A 15,684-nucleotide genomic window follows, 5' to 3' on the forward strand; every position below is an offset into this window, starting at 1 on the left:
GACTGCTTCCATGTCTAGCTATTGTAAATAGTGCCGCTGTGAATATTGTGGAAGATATGGAACTTTTTTTTTTTGATGATGATGGTTTCATATTCTGTAGCTGTAGGCACAAGAGCGGGATTGCTCAATCATACAGTATTTCTTTTTCTAATTTTGTATGGTAAATTTAGATTGCTTTCCATCATGATTTCACCCGTTCACCTTCCCACAAACAGTGTAATAGAGTTCCTTTTCCTCTGCATCTTCTCCAGCACTTGTTAAGGATCTTTTTATTATGTGCCATTCTCATGGGTGTGAGGTGCTCTCTTGTTGTAGTTTTAATCTGTATCTCTCTTATTTGAAGGATGATGAACCCTTTTTCATATTGTGTCTTGGCCTTCTGGATATCACCATTGGTTAACTGTTCATATATTTTGCCATTTGTTAATAGGGATACTTGTATTTTATTGTTGAATTGTATGAGTTTTTTTTTTTTTTTTTTTTTTTTTTTATATCTGGGATCATATCTTATGAAGCTGCCCCTCATGCTGACATTGATCACTTTCCTTCAAGTCAGCACTATATGGAGATCTGGAAGTTAATTCCTGCCACCTCCCCAGCATCTGCATGCATAAATATGCCTGGACCTGAGCAGCTCATATCAATTATTTTTCATGCTTTTTAGTAATTATATTAAAGAGAACACATATTTTATATTTGTCATAGGCAAAATAGCATGTATTACTTTCATTTCAAGTAAAAATATCTGTGTATGCTAAGATAAAGTTATATGATAAATATTAGCATTAAGAACCCCATTTAAATGAGATTTGGAGGCTAGAAAGTTCAGTTCACATGTAGACCAGAAAACTACAAAACCCATAATACCTAGCATTCTCCGGCTGTTTCTTTTTCTTGTAGAACTGAGGGGAGGGTTTACTGAGGTAATGCAGGGTAGTGGTGACTGGGGAGGAATGGAAGCGCACCAGGCCTCTACCTTGAATGTTCTCCATTGTGGACCCATTAGTCTGTTGTTTTGTTATAGGGCAACCCTGATATTAAACAGGTTCCTTGTTGTGGGTCCTCACCCGCGCGCTTTAAAGGGAATTATGAATACTCTACTACAGACACACACAAAAGGTTAATAAAAGGTTTATTTACAAGGGAAAAGGAAATAAGGAAAATGTACAACTCAGGGAGAAAATAGGGAAATAAAGTCTTTAATGCGTCCTACCCGATCCGACGACCTGGAAACCTAAAGTCACTCTCAGAGCTGGCCGGACGCTGCGAGCTGGCGGAGAGTCAAAATGGGGGGCCCCCAAAGCCCACGTGTCTGCCTTTTATATCTACCTGGCTGCTTAACCCCACCCTCAGGTCCCAGCCACCTTCCCTTTGGTGGTGATGGGATTTGGAGTTCCCAGTGTCTTTGGCTTTGGCCTGGGGTGGGGGTGGAGTCCACAAAGCCTATATGGAATTAGCTTTGGTACATCCTTTTCCCCCTAACAATTTAATTTCTAAAGAAAACTCTATGCCTTTACTAACACATGGCCTTTTGGAAGTTGACAAAGGAAAATTATCTCTTTTACATTTCAGTGGGCCAAGACAAGAAGGAATCTTGGAATCTTACTTCATCAAGAAGGAATCTTACTTCATCACGAAGGAATCATAAGCTGCTCGAGGATAGGGGTCATTCCATTATTTATCTTTACTTTCCATGGCTCCTTACATGGGCCGTTTCAAAATAAGTCCTTGATCATTGATTATCAGATTGGTTTTTGCAGACAAAAAACCATACATCATAGGTTTTTCCACCTAGAGTTCTTACTTTTTTATTAATTTATCTCAATTTCCAGATTTGCTCCCAGTGATATGCATGATCACTCTTTCTCTGGTGTTCTCAGGTGGCCTTCAATTGCTTGGTAAGCTGCTGATCACACACTCAGCATGAAAGCACAGAGCCTCTTAATGTGACAGCTCCAGGGGCTGAGAAGAAGCCAGGGAGAAGGCTTGGATTTGCCAGTCAGATAGCTTTGAAAATTCTAATTTCTCTAAGGGTTGTAATTTCTCTGATGAGGTGTTCGCTAGGATTCTTCTATGGTATATCAGCAACAGTGGCGTCTACAGAAAACATTGGACTGAGAATTGGGAGCTCTGTATTTCTTGGTTGTTGTTGCTTTTTTTATTTTTTATTTTTTTTTGCTTTTCCATTATTATCATAACTCTATTAAGAACCTCAAGTAAGATCTTTCATATTTCACTTTGTGATTTGAAAAGTAGATAAATGATAAATACTTATGAAGTCTTGAGTTTCATATAAACAATAACCATTGATAATATTGCTCATAATTACATGGCTATAGAGTATTTTCCAGCTCAATTGATATAATTCAGTATTGTCAAGAACCTGAAAAGACAAAAATAGTCATCAGTCAGCCACTAATATCATGACCTCTCAAACACTATGACTACAGCAATTCTGACCTTGTCTCCACTAGAAGAAAAGTAAATAAATCAAGGGGTGAGAACATTTAAGAACAAATAACATACATTGCTTGATGTTAAAAACAAATTATTTACACTCTCACATGTGACTTCCAGCTGATTCCTGCACTTGACTCTGAGTCTTTGTCTAAACCTAGTGTAAATCACTCCATAATAGAAATATTTTCTTTCCTTCCTACATCTATTCACACCTGCATGTGAAATATTTTCTAGTTGTGTTTCCATTCATCTTCACCCCAGCAGGGTGTCTGCACTTTCATGGTGCTGCTAGGTTTTTTCCCACTTTTCCAAAAGCTTCAGGACAAAACTTGCCAGTCTCATGACAGCTTAAGACAGACTACAATCATCTAAGAACCTTATGTGAAAGGAAACACTACTCACTGTGGCAACAGGTACAATGAGATGCCAGGTGAAGCCTAGTTTCTGGAGAGTTTAGGAAAGTAAGACCATTCCAGAAGGAAACCTGCAATCTTGAGACATGGTCCTTCCTGTTGCCGCCCCTCCCCCCCTCCATTCAGTTTCACAGTCTCTCAAGGGCCCCTTCTCTCCCTGCTGTGCTCACCACATTTCCAGACCAGCTCTGCTATTATTAGGTCTCTTTTCTCTTGGTTTCTAAGGGATCTGCTTGTTTTTACACAGATGCACATACCTGGGCCTGTTGTTGGGGGGGGGGAATGGAGGGAAAAGAAATAGAGATTGGTTCCTTATTATAGTAAGCTCAAGCTCAAAAGCTGTTAGCAAAAGAATATACTGGACATTAGTTGTGTCTTTATGACCTGCTCAAATGACTCTCAGGCTAAGTGCCCCCTCCTCTGTGATTCCATAGCTCTGGTATAGCCTTCCAGTATGGAATTTGTGCTGTACTTAGAAACATATTATTCTTCCCTCTTTAAACTCCTGTCTCCTTCAAGGTAGGCTCTTGAATTTTGCATATTTATTTAGTGCTTAGCATGATTCCAAATTAGTGTGTGCTTCGTGTCATTCATAAGTACATTGGCTTTCCTTGTTCACACAGTTAAATAATGGTTATTGATATTTTTTTCTCTCTCTTTTTGTAACCCCAGACAAGGGCTTTAAAGGACTGAGGAACCTTACAATCATTGGGATAGTGAGAACCAGGTCAGACTTCTTCCATCTCTGTAGGTTGGAATAAGAAATAATACTGGGTCTGAAATAGGCTTCAAAAAGGACAGGTGAGCTGAATCAAATAAAATAGAAAACACTACACACAAAATTCTTGATGGCAAATAATGTATTTGTGTGTGTGTGTGTGTATGACTGTGTGTTGTAAATAAAAACACTGATCACTCTTTCCGCACTATAGTTATGTTGATATGTCTGCATTTCCTGACTCTGACTAGATGTGTGTTCTATCAAATGGATATTTCTGGCCTGCTCAATTTTTCCCTGCATATAAAAGTCACTGTAGTGCCAATATAGGGAATTCATCCTACCTTATAGGGAGGAAATAGGAGGGGGAAATGAGATCTACCAACAACTTCCACTTGATGGCAGAGAAAATGTACATTGAAAGACGAATTGCATTCTGGGTCTTATTTTATTACCGCCTCCTGCCAATTATGTGTTGGGAGAAAGGATGATGTTTCATAGGGTTTCATAGATTGCTGAACCAGAAGGCACCTCAGAGATCATCCAACACAATTCCCAGAGAGTACCCAATAAAATTCCCTTATTTTATAAATGAGGAAACTGAGGTTAGCAGAAGTTAAGTGACATGTGCAAGAGGATAGTAAATGGCAGAGCAGGGCTCAAATCCAGTTTTCCTAACTAGCAGAGGGCCTTCCTCTCATTGCCTCTGTGGGAAGTAGAGAAGCAAATAGTTTAGTGTCACTCCTCTCTCCCTTCACAGTCACTTTCTTTTGTTCCCCTAAGTGTCTTCTCACCCTTCAGGGACTTATAACCCCCATGACTCACTCTTTTCATCTTTTAAAATTCATTTTTAGAAAAGTGACTGGCACCATATTTTTATATAACTATTAAGCATTAATATTAGGGGGAGAGGGTTAAGCATGACTTATAAAAGGTTTTGAATATGGAAATAAAGAAGAGGAATTCTCCATAATATCAGAGTCCAACATCTTTTAAAAATATAGCAATAGCTGCATGAAGTTGGAAGTTTTTAAAAACACAAAAGGATGAACTGTAAAATGTTTTCAGTTCCCATAGCCATTCTCCCCACTGGAAGTTGCTGTTAAAAGATTTTATCTACCAAAAAAAAAAGATTGTATCTACAATCTCAGCAAAATTTAAAATAATTTTTAAAAAAGCAGTATAAATAATTATGGGTAAATGGATGGACAGATAGACAGAATAGAAAGTAGACAGAAAAATATTTTACAAAAGAGTTTAGACTCTACAAATACATTTTTCATTCATTAACAAAACAGATTTTTCAAAATGATATTCAAATCTATCTCATTTTATTTTATTCTTTTTTTTAAGATTTATTTATTTATACAAGAATTGGGGTACAAGCCAGAGGCGCAGGAAGGTGAGAGAATTTACCAGAGACACAGCAGGGAGCAGAACAGGCAGATGGACCAAAAACACTGCTGAGGGGAGCAGCGGGTGTGGCCGGCAGGGAATCAAACCCGCGCTGAAGAAGCTGCATACAGCTCCACAGGGGAGGCCCTAAATCTATCTCATTTTATTTATTTATTTATTTAAAGATTTATTTTTATTTATACAAGAGCCGGGGTACAGGCCAGATGCACGGGAGGGTGAGAGGATTCACCAGAGCCAGAGAGGGGAACAGAACAGGCAGACTAATGAAATACACTGCTGAGGGGAGCAGCAGGCGAGACAGGAGGGGTCTGCTCGCCATGTGGGTTGCTCCAAGGCCAGCGGGGATTGAACCGCTACTGCAGAGGCTGCGAACAGCTTCACAGCGCTGCACCCAACCGCCTGCACCATCAGGGAAGTCCCTCTATCTCATTTTAAAGGTAGCAGAATATTGTTCAATACAATGGATGTATAATAATGTATTAAGTTGCTCCTAGTTTTTGTCACATTTCCACTATAGGTGAGAATAATCATGCTTGTGCGCTCTATGAGTGTGCACACACACAATTTTGCAAGCTTAATTATAATAGTGAAATTGTTGGGCTAAAAGATATGAGCGCTCAAAAGTTTGGTATTTTAAAATAGGACATTTGAATATCTCAAGTAAAAAGAAATGTTAGCCAAGATATAGCTTTCATTATAATTTTCTCAGTCATCTCACTGAGGTCCCAGAAAATGTGTTCAAGAGTGATCACAGGAGAGAATTCCCAGCTTAGCAGCCTCTAGGTTCGGTACCTGAAGACCTAATCATAGGTTAGTGGCAAAAGTTAAATAGAATTACAAAGAATGTCATTCAAAATGGCCATTTAGGGTTCATGCAGAATGTTCTAGAAGCAGTCCAAACACTTATATGCTATGGAACAAAGAATGTTCCTCCATCTATGAGAATGTCATCTTCTTCACACACTGCCTGGTATCTAGACCATGGACTCTGTGCAGTGATGATGCCTGATTAACCAAACTGAGGTTCCCGGTGGGAAGGAAGGTAGCTTTTCTTAAAGTTTCTAAAATGGAGTCTGTGAAGTGGCCATCTACGTGATTTTTACAAGGAAGCAGACTTGACTCACTCTCCTCTTGCCAGCTTATTAGTTCCTAGTGCAGCTCCAGCAAGCTAAGAACAGCAGTCAAAATCTGATCAATAATGCATCCCTCTGTATCTGAATCAAAGGCAGCATGGTAAGGAAAGGAAGGCAGAGAGTACCTTAAATCACAATGCATACCAGCAGGAGCCAGACAGCTGAGAGGGGCCTGAGATAGAACACAGAGAAGAGAGAATCTGAGCAGGGGGTAGAAAGCTGGGGAGAGAGACCCAATTGTTAAAAACAATATAGTTCTTATTTTGAAAGGCTGAAGCTTCAAAGGGCAAAGAAGACTCCAGCAGAACTTGGGGAAATCAGAAATATACTCAGTAATCTTGGGTAGTATTTTGGGGATAATTCAACAGAATCTCTATGTCACCTGGAATTTTTCAGTGTTGTCTTAGCCTCCTTCTCATAGATAATGTGGCAGGCCTCTAACTAGGCTTGGATTCAGAGTTCACAAACAGCCTCATCGTTTGAATCTGTAAACTATGCAGACTGTCTCCCAAGCACTGCATTTGAGCCATACTTTTACTGTTTTCTGTAAAAAAAATAAAAATAAAAATGGGTGCTGGTTCAGAGTGAGATGCTGGAAGGAATTTTATAGGTCTAACCATCCAATTTTTGTAGATGAAGAAACAAAGGGCTCTGAAGCAGCTACTTTAGCATCACATAATGAAGGCTGGATCTCAGGCCTCTGTGAATACAACTTCAGTCTTCCTTCTGTTGCTCTACCATCAGGTGATGTATTCAGCACTTCCATATTTGTTCATGGGAGAAAATTGAACAGCTAGCCAATATTGCCTGGGGGTGGGGGGAGATGCATTTGTATCTCTCTACAAGGGGAATAATGTTCAGTAAAGAAAATTGTCAACAAGAATCTCTAAGATGATGTGGTTTCTCTTATTTCACAAACTTTGGAGTTCATGGATGTGTTTTTTTTTTTTTAATTTTTTTTTAAGATTTATTTATTTATTTATACAAGCACTGGGTACAGTCAGAAGTGCGGGAGGGTGAGAGAATTCACCAGAGCCAGAGCAGGGAGCAGAACAGGCAGAAGGACCGAAGTACACTGCTGAGGAGTGCAGCGGGCGGCAGGAGAGGTCTGCACACCATGTGGGACCCTCACCCAGCGGCCAGGGATCAAACCCGCGCTGCAGAGGCTGCGGGCAGCTTCGCAACCCAGCGCTCAACAACTGCGCAACCAGGGAGACCCTGGAGTTCATGGATGTTTTAAAAAAATAGACTTTAAATCATAAAAGAAATGTGTGTGTATGGAAATGAGGAGGGTAGGAGAAACAAGGAGAGACTTTATTCTAAGGTCAAACGTAAATTATCTGTGTATCATCACCAGTTTTAATCTTTTAACATGAACCTTAGCTATGTGAACTTCGATATCTAGGCTTAACATTTTCACAGAGAACTGCTGCTTATTTATTGTCTGTCTCTCATTCAAATGTTAGACCAAGATAGACTAGAACCAGCCTGTTGTTCATTTTATATTAAGTTTACATCAACTGCTGTAGCAGTGAAGTTTATGTCTAGCTCACCTCAAGTATAAAATCAGTGTTCTTATTGCTTTTCTCTAAGTGGTGATTCTGCCTCCTTCTTTCGGGTGCTTCTACCACATTCGTGTTGCTCCCAAGGACACCACCTAGGGAAAAGATCATACAGAATCTCACAAAGCAGGAGTGGAAGTGACACGCTCTTATTTCATTGACTAGAGGTCAGTCATATATTCAAAACTAACCACAGGAAGGCTAGGGAATGTAGACTAGTTGTATCCCAAGCAGCAGAAGTAAATGCAGAGATCACTTAGCAGCCTTTGCCACAATACTCTACCAGAGTCTAAAATAGCACTTTGCACATAATAGGTGCTGAAAAAAAAAAATAAGTGTGAAGGAATTTGTAAATGAATGACTATAGTCTACCCTTTAACTCTCTCACAATCCTGTAGGTTAAGTAATTAAGCATGAACTACTTATCCAAATAGAAATGAGAATTCATTATGATTCCATTTCTAAAGAGGTTCTTATTACTCTTCAGCTCATTTGGCTTTTCTTTCCTCTGAGCAGTGCTCCTTAACTGAATTGAACTGGATTTTCAAGAAAGTCAGTTTTCGTGAAAGTCAGTTTTCGTGGATTAGAGCATCTGATGTCCCTTTTTAGTTTTTTCAACTTCTCATGAAAAAGTTGACTTTATGGGAGCAATGAGATAAAAGTTATTCTCACCACCATGGCACCAGCAGATTACCTTGTAACCTGTACCCACCTTGTAACTTCTGCCTTTCGCATGTACAATTTAGGGCATAACTGGTATTTATATTTAAAGATACAAGCCAGAAGACATACTGAGCACGTGTATATCATATCAGAATCTGCCCTAAGCTCTGAATATCCAGAACAGGTCACTGGACAAGCTCTTCTGATTCTTAATCAAATCAACCTCATTTGCGGGAATATCATCAGTTTTTCCACTTCTGCCAACTACAGATACATGTCAGACCCAGTCCTTTTCTCTTTGTCTTCAGCTGCACTGAGACAACAGAAGGCACATGTTCCCAGAATAACAACAGTGCTGTACAACAGCTGCCCGGGGTCTGGCTTCCCACCTCTGACACCTTAAAGGTTTAAGGGTGGTAGTTTCATAGCCTTTGAAACTCTCTCCTTTGCAGAGCTTTCTACCTTCCTTCTACCTTGCCTTTTGCAAATCCTCTCTGTCTCTGCCCCAGGTCAATGGACAGGTTATGCAATAGTTTTATTATTTTAGTCTCATAGTGAGAATTAGATAGATACAAACTTTTTGTTGTGTAATAGTCACATATTCATAGTAGAAAGTTGGATCTTGGACAAGCACATGAGTGTATCTCAACTTTTTCATCTAATAGTGGAAGGATAGTGACTTTCTGTTGAGTTACTGTTAAGTCAGGGAGTGTAAAGGCTTGCTCTTCAAGTCTTTGTTTTTCTTCCTTGTCATTCAACTGTACATTTCCCCCCTCTCACTCCTAACTTAACTACCAACCAATAGAAATTTTATCCTCCTTCATGGGCCTCTGTAGGGTTTAACCCCTGCAGGGGTTAAAGTCTCAGCACTATCAAGCTATCACCAGCCACTGTGGCATGAGTTCAATACCAGGCAGGGAGCTAAACCACATGGCGCAGCAGACCTCTCCTGTCTCACCTGCTGCCCCCCTCAGCTGTGTATTTCACTGGATCCACCTGTACTGTTCCTCACTCTGTCTCTGGTGAATTCTTTCACACACACCCCTGAACCTCTGGCCTACACTTCAGTTCTTGTGTGCATAAATAAATAAAATAAGTCTTTTTTTAAAAAAAAGAAATTTTATCCTCCTTCAATGATCAAAATATAAATTTTCATACTTCCATTACCCCATTCTGAAATTAGTTCACGTGACACAAAATCATTTTGATCATCTGTTCAGATTTCTTCTACTAGAACTATGCTATCTAATAGAGTAATTTTCAGCTACTTGTTGATACTGAGTCATTGAATTGTGACTATTCTAAATAAAGTTATGCTCTAAATGTAAAATACACACCACACTCTTTAAAAGACTTCATATACAAAATTAATATAAAATATCTCATTAATGATTTGGTTGCTTATACCTTGAAATGGTCATCCTTCAAATACATTGAATTACGGAAAATTGATTAAAATCAATTTCACTTTTTTTTTTTATTTTTAAACATGTCTGTTAGGAAATTTCAAGTTAAATATGTGGTTTGCATCTTTGGCTTGCTTATATTTTCAACAGTTCTTTACTAGAGACATCTCTGACTCAAATTCCATATTCCACTTTCTCCAAAAGAACCTCCCATCAACTCAATTCTCCCTCTAACAGTCCTACTATTTGCTGGTAGTTTGCCTCCCCTTTTTCCTTCAGTATGGATAATGGTAGGCCCTATTTTAATGGGAAAGGATAGAAAGGCATTTTAATTTTTCCAAAGGACGTATATCTTTATTGCATATATTAAAAAAAAAGGAAGCTGAGCGATCTGATCATAACCACTTAGCTGGGAGGAAGCTAAATGAGTTCTAACCTTTAAAATTCTTGTAAATAGGAATGAAATAGAATAGGGGAAAGACTTGGTTTTGGATTCAGGTTATCTAGCTTCAAATCTTTGCTATACATTAACTAGAATCTGTTATGGATAAGTCTCTTGAGCACTGTGAGTCAGGTTTCTCAATGATGAATATATGTTTGTGAAAATTAGACTTAAATTAGGTAAAGTGTCTAACATATTTTAATGAATCTTTAATGAGTTGTCCAAATGTTATTTCACATGACAAATCATCCTGCTAAATAATGTACTTGTACTACTGGGACTAAGTCCATGGGCTGGGAGAGGCACTGAAGACATAGAAATCCCACCAACCATTTATAACACTTGTTCTACACCTATTGTGCTTCAACTCCATCATTCCTATTTACCTTAGCCTTTTATAGTGGATCTTTTATAGTGGAGCTCTGGCTCGGTGAATTCTCTCACCCTCCAGCGCTTCTCACTGTACCCAGTGTATATATAAATAAATAAATAAATAAATAAATAAATCTTTAAAAAAAAAAAAAAGAATTCTAAAAGTTAAAAGAACATCTTCAGCCCATACTTTATTTCAATGATTATATTTAATTATATGGGGCAACTGGTTCCATAGCTTTTTTAAAAAAGACAAAAAAATTCCAGCTAACATGGAGATTCTTCATACTCAGAGATATGAATAGTTTGAACTTCAAAAGTAATATGACTGTAGTTCAAGAAATACATAATCACATCCCAGAAGTAGGAAGAAAGTCTATTTTAATTTTCTGAACTCCAGAATCGAAAGCTAAGAAAAGTTTATTCTTCAAAGTGTTGTAGAAGTGATTTTAGCAGGTTATAGATACTTTGGTTATAAATGTAATATTCTGTATTTTAGGATTTCTATATGTATTATTATTCTAGCTGCTCATTGGATGAAGAAAGTAGATATGATAGCAACGATGACAGGACAGTTAAGTGGCTCAAGCAGGTCAAAACAGCCTTAGACCTGCCTCTGAATTATTGGAATAGATTTCTAATTGAGTTTTGGGGCCACAGCCTCCAGGAAAGGCTGCAATGGACTGGTGATTTCTGAGCACAGGAAGTCAGCTTCCCTGAGGTCCTTCGTAGTCACATCTGTACTCTAACATTCAATGCTTCTCTGTCATGATTAACTGAGGCAAAGTAGTCCATTGTAAAAGATAATGAGACTGGAAGGTCAATAATGTCAAATCTCTTAATTTGGGCCTAATGTGATCCTGCTGAGATAAAATAGACTGGTATCCCAAAGAAGCCAAATTCAATTGTGTTTCAACCCTGAGCATCCCTAGAGCAAGCACTTGTTTTGAAATGGAATTTCTTTTAATCCTGCCAGAGTCCTCTGTGGGTCACTAACATTATGTCAGCCAAGTGGTAACTTGGGGATAGCCAATAAATAGATTGTAGGACAAATAGCACCTGTCTGATATTAATTTTGTTGTTGAGAACAACTGTTTGTGTGAACCTTCCCTGACATTTGACCTTCTTTCCTTCCTTTCACCACAGAGCATGATCTTGGGATTCCTCAAGTCTCAATTGAAATGTGACCTATTCTGAGGCTTTAAGCTCTCCTGCCTCCTATACTGTTGTCACCTCCCACCCCCACCAGCTGCCACAGCAGTTTTCACTTCTCTCTCTTACAAAACAATAATTATTTTTGTATGTATTTTTTTTTATTTTCTCCAAATAAAGCCCAGGACAAGATTTCCTCACTCCTTATTGCATCCCATGTGGATAGATTGCACCCCAGTTGTGAATTGGTGTGAGCTTCTGAAAACCAAGGCCTATGTAACTGGGTCAACCAGTCAATCAATTGATCAAATTCCTCCTAACCCAATGGCCTTCTAAAATGGATTCACAGGAAAGTGTATTAATGTCTTGACTTTAAGTGGCTTTGCAAAAAGGTACTTAGTGAGAAGAGCACGTTGTCCAGTTAGTATCCTTGAAGTTCACAGTAAGCAGGCAGTCAGTTTGACTTTAATTGAATGGAAGAAGATGAGTCATCTTTCATTGGTCCCTGTTAGGGACATTGGAGAAAACTGATACCACTTTCAGTTGCAGAATACAGAGGAAAGACTTTTCAAACGAGTCACCAATTCAATTATTTCCACGTATGTTTTTGTTGTTTTCTCTACTACTGCTTATTGTTACCTTTACAATTTTTAATTTCAATGTTTCTTTGGGTATTTCTCATTCTTTTTAAATCTTTACATTTTATCTCTTGAAGTGCCTGCAGTACAGGACTATGTTGCCAATACACCTCTTGATGTTTTTTCAGGGAAATAGCAAAGGACTCTGTAATCCTCCTTTTATTTTTCCCAAGTAGCTCACTGATGCTTGAAATTGTAAAACTAGAGATTCATTCCTTTGGCTTAAGACTTAGGTCCTTATTAAAAGATAATCTTTTAAAACAGATATGACATTTTCCTTCTTTAATCCTTTATGATCTAATGTGGCACACTTCATAGCATTTATCGTATTCGTTTTCTGTTATACTTATTTATATATTTATCTTCTGTCCCCTACTGGATTATTAGCTTCTTGAAGTCAAGGGACGTGTCTTCATCTTTCTATGTCCTACTTATCCCAGCTACACCTTTTCAAATGGACTAGTTGTTGATTATAAAAGATGACATGTTTAACCTCACTCTAAGGTCAACTTAAGTTACCAATTATTTCGCCAAGCATCAGAATTCTACAATCAGGAGAAATTGCAGCCTATTTCAGCAAATCTCACCCTAACAGGTTGCACACACTACTGGTGCCATTGTCACCCATGTCATTGGTGTCACTGATAACACTGGCTTTCTGCATTTGAGCCCCTTGATGTCTTGTGGCAGTGCAGCATTTTCTTCTTGGATATAACTTGATAGTCATGTAGATTTGATGCAAATCTTTTTTCTAGGACTTTTATTAAAGGATGCATTTTAAAAACTGGACATTCATATTTATTATGCCAGACAGTGCAAGTAGATTCATTTCCTCATGTAAGACAAAAATTCTTCCATGCTCAGGGAACTTGAGCTTTACATACATATCTGCCTCCATTTCTGCAGCCTCTCAGAAAAAAAACCCATCTCCAGGCACCAGCACAATTTCTTCAACATAATTGTCATTCCATAAAAGCTGGATGGTTTACACACCACAAACACACACATATGAACACATGCACACACACACATACATGCACACAATAACTGAGAGTGTTTGACAAGGAGGAAAGGAAATTAATTCCCCATAGAGCCCATGTTCTTATCTACATAAAGAAGAAAACAAGGACCTACCCGGTGGCACAACAGTTGAGCACTGGGTTGCGAAGCTGCCCGCAGCCACTGCAGTACCGGTTCGATCCCTGGCCGCCGGGTGAGGGTCCCACATGGCGCGGCAAACCTCTCCTGCTGCCCGCTGCTCCCCTCAGCAGTGTACTTCGGTCCTTCTGCCTGTTCTGCTCTCCGCTCTGGCTCTGGTGAATTCTCTCACCCTCCCGCACTTCTGACTGTCCCCAGTGTTTATATAAATAAATAAATATATCTTAAAAAAAAAAAAAGAAGAAGAAAACAGACAAATCCAAGCAAGGTCAAGCACATGCTTATTATCACACAGCTAGTAAGTGAAAGAGCCAGGGTCTTTAAACCCAGTGTGATCTAGCTGCAGAGTCTGAGAATTTCCCAGCACACAGTACTTCTTCATCTGTCATATGTTTAATAATGGAAATAACCCAGTCAATCCTTTTCACATTTAAAAAAAATAGATTTTCTACATACTTTCTTTTCTACTTTCTATTTATCCCTCATCTGACTTTTACTTTTCCATTTAGTTGATTTTTTTTTTCCTTAGTCCTGGCCTTTTGTTTTCTTTTTTTCCCCTTTTCCTCCTGCTCACTCATCTCTTCCTTCTTCCTCATTCTTTATCTCTTTTTTCCACTCTCTCTTTTCCAATTCCATTAATGAAAGTAGATAATAACTTGTGAATTCAAGTGGAACTTCATTTCTGAAACTGCACACTCATGCTGGAACCCATTAAGCTCGATAGCGAGAAATGAGAGAAATCATAATTATCAGGCCACTAAAATACATGAAACATAAAATTTGTCAGGGAAAGTAATTGAAATTATTGGAGCAGTTGGGCCTGGTGCTGAGCAGACCCTCAGTGATAATGGAAAGGTTACGGGTGATGTTTAGCAATGCTGATGAGGTCCAAGGTGACTCTGCACAAAGGCAGTCAGCAAATTTATGCTTGGTTTAGATTATTTTGCTAATCCATCTCTGGAAATTGGGAGAACTAGAATGGTGAGGTTCAGGGAATCCCATCAGCTGTTCAGCAAAACAGGTACTGAATACTTGTTCTTTTCTTGACCTCTTTAGTGGGCTTTTCCCTTAACCTTGCTTATGCTGTTCTCTTTTCTCTCCTGGAGTTTTTCTTCTGTTTATTTCACATCTTCTACTATTTTTACTACTCTTAGTATTTTTACTCTTTCTTTTCCTATTGATTCTGAGTGCTACTTTGTCTTTAGTTCCATCCAAAATCATTTGTCTAACTGGTGTGTAAAGTATGCTTTTCACCAGTGGCGACTCTATAATTTAAGATTAGAATCATACTTCCTTTGGCCAAGACAGCCTGCCACTCAGATTAAACCACAGTCTAAATATGTACATACAGATGTTTCTGCTGGTATCATTACCAGATGAACGATGTTGCAGCACATGCTCAGCTGATATCAGCAGATATGAATGTTCAGAAAAGAGAAAGAGAATGACTCTGACACTAGGAAACTTAAAACTTCGAATGGGTCTGACCTCAACAACTTAAGAATTTTGAATCATTAGGATTGTGCTTATATACGATACTTATGGTATACATACAGAGACAGAAAATATAATCCAGGAGGAGGCAGCAACTCATATGAGGGTAACCAGTAGACCTGACGCCAGTTGTTGTTGCCTCTTAGCTTTGTAGCTTCTTCATATCTCCTTCTTGACAACTTACATTTACATCACACTCTACCACTTTCAAAAAATGTACTTTATCCCCACTTTCAAAAATATGGAAGCTATAGTACCCCCATTCTATAGCTGAAGAAACTGAGGATAACAGAGATTAAGTCCTATAGACAGTGTTGCTTGATTATCTAATGAGTTAGCAGATGTAAGTCTCCTGTCCTTTTATTCTATATGCTGTCATGCTAAGTGTTTTCCATAGTGCCTCATGTCTAACCCCACTCTGAGAACTTGATTTTTCCCTTCTTTTATTATTATTATTATTATTGAGGGTAACATTGATATATAACAATGTGTATGATTTAGAGGCATAGATTTCCACCTCTTCAGATGTATGTCACCACACCACATCTATCAGCAAGGTTTGAATGGTATCTGGGTTAATTGAAAAAACTTCCTTTAAATAAGTTCTGTATTACAGTCATTATATGTCAGATTATGCCTGACCAAAACATAACTATA

The sequence above is a fragment of the Talpa occidentalis genome, unplaced genomic scaffold (genome assembly GCF_014898055.3).
Source record: "Talpa occidentalis isolate TD23 unplaced genomic scaffold, MPIMG_talOcc4v2.1 talOcc4.4, whole genome shotgun sequence".
Taxonomy (NCBI): domain Eukaryota; kingdom Metazoa; phylum Chordata; class Mammalia; order Eulipotyphla; family Talpidae; genus Talpa; species Talpa occidentalis.